Here is a 5,589-nt window from a genome sequence, read left to right as displayed (position 1 = left end):
GTGCCGGCCAGGCTCGACGAGGGAGCAGGAACACTTGAGCCGATCCGTCGGGACATCGGACAGGAATGGGCGGGCCAACCTCCGGCCAGAGAAATGCGTCATCTACCCCAGGGTATCCAGCACCGCATCGCCGACGATGTCAGGGTGAGGCCGCCACCCACTTCTAGTGGAGTCGGCCAGAACCTGGCTGCGGCGGCAATGCTCCTCCGCGTGATGCCGGAGCCGTCAACCACCGAGGGGCGGCAAATTCAGGGAGAGCTCAAGAATCTCCTGGAGGACGCCGCGGTCCGACGGGCCGAAAGCTCCGCCTCCCGAAGGCAGGGGTACCCCTCAGAACATCGCACCGTGACTTCCCGATTCATGCGGGAAGCCTCGGTCCACACCGGGCGCATGCGCGACACAGCGCCTGTGGCCCCGGGTCGCCTCGGCAACGAGCACCATCACCGCAACCGTCGGGCCCACCTCGACGAGAGGGTGCGCCGAGGCTACCACCCCAGGCGTGGGGGACGCTACGACAGCGGGGAGGATCGGAGTCCCTCGCCCGAACCACCCGGTCCGCAGGCTTTCAGCCGCGCCATACGATGGGCGCCGTACTCGACCCAGTTCCGAACCCCGACTACTATCACAAAGTACTCGGGGGAGACGAGACCGGAACTGTGGCTCGCGGACTACCGGCTAGCCTGCCAGCTGGGTGGAACGGACGATGACAACCTCATCATTCGCAACCTCCCCCTGTTCCTCTCCGACACCGCTCGCGCCTGGTGGGAGCACCTGCCTCCGGGGCAGATCTCCAACTGGGACGACCTGGTCCAAGCATTCGCCGTCAATTTCCAGGGCACGTACGTGCGCCCTAGAAACTCCTGGGACCTCCGAAGCTGCCGACAGCAGCCGGGAGAGTCTCTCCGGGACTACATCCAGCGATTCTCGAAGCAGCGCACCGAGCTGCCCAACATCGCCGATTCAGATGTCATCGGCGCGTTCCTCGCCGGCACCACCTGCCGCGACCTGGTGAGCAAGCTGGGTCGCAAGACCCCCACCAGGGCGAGCGAGCTGATGGACATCGCCACCAAGTTCGCCTCTGGCCAGGAGGCGGTTGAGGCTATCTTCCGGAAGGACAAGCAGCCCCAGGGCCGCCCACCGGAAGATGCCCCCCGAGGCGTCAACTCAGCGCGGCGCCAAGAAGAAAGGCAAGAAGAAGTCGCAAGCGAAACGCGACGCTGCCGACGCGGACCTTGTCGCTGCCGCCAAGTACAAGAACCCTCGGAAACCCCCCGGAGGTGCCAATCTCTTCGACAAGATGCTCAAGGAGCCGTGCCCCTATCATCAGGGGCCCGTCAAGCACACCCTTGAGGAGTGCGCCATGCTTTGGCGTCACTTCCACAGGGCCGGGCCACCCACGGAGGGTGGCAGGGCTCACGACGACGGCAAGAGGGAAGATCACCAGGCAGGAGAGTTCCTCGAGGTCCGCGACTGCTTCATGATCTACGGTGGGCAAGCGGCGAATGCCTCGACTCGGCACCGCAAGCAAGAGCGTCGGGAGGTCTGTTCGGTAAAGGTGGCGGCGCCAGTCTACCTAGACTGGTCTGACAAGCCCATCACCTTCGACCAAGCCGACCACCCCGACCGCGTGCCAAGCCCGGGGAAATACCCGCTCGTTGTCGACCCCGTCATCGGCGACGTCAGGCTCACCAAGGTCCTCATGGACGGAGCCAGCAGCCTCAACATCATCTACGCCGAGACCCTCGGGCTCCTGCGCGTTGATCTATCCTCAGTCCGGGCAGGCGCTGCGCCTTTCCACGGGATCATCCCCGGGAAACGCGTCCAGCCCCTCGGACAACTCGATCTTCCCGTCTGCTTTGGGACACCCTCCAACTTCCGAAGGGAGACCCTCACGTTCGAGGTGGTCGGGTTCCGAGGAACCTACCACGCAGTGCTGGGGAGGCCATGCTACGCGAAGTTCATGGCTGTCCCCAACTACACCTACCTCAAGCTCAAGATGCCTGGCCCCAACGGGGTCATCACCGTCGGCCCCACGTACCAACACGCGTTCGAATGCGACATGGAGTGCGTGGAGTACGCCGAGGCCCTCGCCGAATCCGAGGCCCTCATTGCCGACCTGGAGAGCCTCTCTAAGGAGGTGCCAGACGTGAAGCGCCACGCCGGCAACTTCGAGCCAGCGGAGACGGTTAAGTCCGTCCCCCTCGACCCCAGCAGCGATGCCTCCAAGCATATCCGGATCGGCTCCGAGCTCGATCCCAAATAGGAAGCAGTGCTCGTCGACTTTCTACGCACGAACGCCGATGTCTATGCGTGGAGTCCCTCGGACATGCCCGGCATCCCGAGGGATGTCGCCGAGCACTCGCTGGATATCCGGGCTAGAGCCCGACCCGTGAAGCAGCCTCTGCGCCGATTCGACGAAGAAAAGCGCAGAGCCATAGGCGAGGAGATCCACAAGCTAATGGCGGCAGGGTTCATCAAAGAGGTATTCCATCCCGAATGGCTTGCCAACCCTGTGCTTGTGAGAAAGAAAGGAGGGAAATGGCGGATGTGTGTAGACTACACTGGTCTAAACAAAGCATGTCCGAAGGTTCCCTACCCTCTGCCTCGCATCGACCAAATCGTGGATTCCACTGCTGGGTGCGAAACCCTGTCTTTCCTCGATGCCTACTCAGGGTATCACCAAATCAGGATGAAAGAGTCCGGCCAGCTCGCGACTTCTCTCATCACACCCTTCGGCATGTACTGCTATGTCACCATGCCGTTCGGCTTGAGGAATGCGGGTGCGACGTACCAACGGTGCATGAACCATGTGTTCGGCGAACACATTGGCCGGACGGTCGAGGCCTACGTCGATGACATCGTAGTCAAGACAAGGAAAGCCTCCGACCTTCTTTCCGACCTTGAAGTGACATTCCGATGTCTCAAGGTGAAAGGCGTGAAGCTCAATCCCGAAAAGTGTGTCTTCGGGGTTCCCCGAGGCATGCTCTTGGGGTTCATCGTCTCCGAGCGGGGCATCGAAGCCAACCCAGAGAAGATCGCGGCCATCACCAGCATGGGGCCCATCAAGGACTTGAAAGGCGTACAGAGAGTCACAGGATGCCTTGCGGCTCTGAGCCGCTTCATCTCGCACCTCGGTGAAAGAGGCCTGCCTTTGTACCGCCTCTTAAGGAAGGCCGAGTGCTTCACTTGGACCCCTGAGGCCGAGGAAGCCCTCGGGAACCTGAAGGCGCTCCTTACAAACGCGCCCATCTTGGTGCCCCCCCCGCTGCCGGAGAAGCCCTCTTGATCTACGTCGCCGCGACCACTTAGGTGGTTAGCGCCGCGATTGTGGTTGAGAGACGAGAAGAGGGGCATGCATTGCCCGTCTAGAGGCCAGTCTACTTCATCAGCGAGGTACTATCCGAAACCAAGATCCGCTACCCACAAGTTCAGAAGCTCCTATACGCAGTGATTCTGACACGACGGAAGTTGCGACACTACTTCGAGTCTCATCCGGTAACTGTGGTGTCATCCTTCCCCCTGGGGGAGATCATCCAGTGCCGAGAGGCCTCAGGTAGAATTGCAAAGTGGGCGGTGGAAATCATGGGCGAAACGATCTCGTTCGCCCCTCGGAAGGCCATCAAGTCCTAGGTCTTGGCGGACTTCGTGGCTGAATGGGTCGACACCTAGCTCCCAACAGCTCCAATCCAACCAGAACTCTGGACCGTGTTCTTCGATGGGTCGCTGATGAAGACGGGAGCAGGCGCAGGCCTGCTCTTCATCTCGCCCCTCGGAAAGCACCTACGCTACGTGCTACGCCTCCACTTCCCGGCGTCCAACAATGTGGCTGAGTACGAGGCTCTGGTCAACGGGTTGCGCATCGCCATCGAGCTAGGGGTCCGACGCCTCGACGCTCGCGGTGACTCGCAACTCGTCATCGACCAAGTCATGAAGAACTCCCACTGCCGCGACCCGAAGATGGAAGCCTACTGCGATGAGGTTCAACGCCTGGAAGACAAGTTCTACGGGCTCGAGCTCAACCACATCGCCCGACGCTACAACGAGACTGCGGACGAGCTGGCTAAAATAGCCTCGAGGCGAACAACGGTCCCCCCGGACGTCTTCTCCCGAGACCTGCATCAACCCTCCGTCAAGACCGACGACACGCCCGAGCCCGAGAAGGCCTCGGCACAGCCTGAGACACCCTCGGCTAAGTCCGAGGTACCCTCGGCCCAGTCTGAGGTACCCTCGGCACAGTCCGAGGTACCCTCGGTACAGTCCGAGGTACCCTCGGCTCGGCCCGAGGCACCCTCGGCTCGGCCCGAGGCACCCTCGGCTCGGCCCGAGGCACTCTCAGCTCAGCCCGAGGTACCCTCGGCCCCGAGGGTGAGGCACTGCGCATCGAGGAGGAGCGAAGCGGGGTCACGCCTAATCGAAACTGGCAGACCCCGTACCTGCAATATCTCCACCGAGGAGAGCTACCCCTCGATCGAGCCGAAGCTCGGCGGTTGGCGCGGCGCGCCAAGTCGTTCGTCTTGCTGGGAGATGGGAAGGAGCTCTACCACCGCAGCCCCTCAGGCATCCTCCAGCGATGCATCCCCATCGCCGAAGGTCAGCAACTCCTACAAGAGATACACTCGGGGGCTTGCGGCCATCACGCAGCACCTCGAGCCCTTGTCGAAAACGCCTTCCAGCAAGGTTTCTACTGGCCGACGGCGGTGGCCGACGCCACTAGAATTGTCCGCACCTGCGAAGGGTGTCAGTTCTACGCAAGGCAGACCCACCTGCCCGCTCAGGCCCTGCAGACGATACCCATCACCTGGCCTTTTGCTGTGTGGGGTCTAGACCTCGTCGGCCCCTTGCAGAAGGCACCCGGGGGCTATACGCACCTGTTGGTCGCCATCGACAAATTCTCCAAGTGGATCGAGGTCCGACCCCTAAACAGCATCAGGTCCGAACAGGCGGTGGCGTTCTTCACCAACATCATCCATCGCTTTGGGGTCCCGAACTCCATCATCACCGACAACGGCACCCAGTTCACCGGCAGAAAGTTCCTGGACTTCTGCGAGGATCACCACATCCGGGTGGACTGGGCCGCCGTGGCTCACCCCATGACGAATGGGCAAGTAGAGCGTGCCAACGGCATGATTCTACAAGGACTCAAGCCTCGGATCTACAACGACCTCAACAAGTTCGGCAAGCGATGGATGAAGAAACTCCCCTCGGTGATCTGGAGTCTGAGGACAACGTCGAGCCGAGCCACGGGCTTCACGCCGTTCTTTCTAGTCTATAGGGCCGAGGCCGTCTTGCCCACAGACTTAGAATACGGTTCCCCGAGGACGAGGGCCTACGCCGACCAAAGCAACCAAGCTAATCGAGAAGACTCGCTGGACTAGCTAGAAGAGGCTCGAGACATGGCCTTACTGCACTCGGCGCGGTACCAGCAGTCCCTGCGATGCTACCACGCCTGAGGGGTCCGGTCCCGAGACCTCTAGGTGGGCGACCTGGTGCTTCGGCTACAACAAGACGCCCGAGGGCGGCACAAGCTCACGCCTCCCTGGGAAGGGCCGTTCGTCATCGCCAAAGTTCTGAAGCCCGGAACGTACAAGC

Source organism: Zea mays, chromosome 8, assembly GCF_902167145.1.
Source record: "Zea mays cultivar B73 chromosome 8, Zm-B73-REFERENCE-NAM-5.0, whole genome shotgun sequence".
Taxonomy (NCBI): Eukaryota; Viridiplantae; Streptophyta; class Magnoliopsida; order Poales; family Poaceae; genus Zea; species Zea mays.
This window is presented reverse-complemented; position numbering follows the sequence as displayed.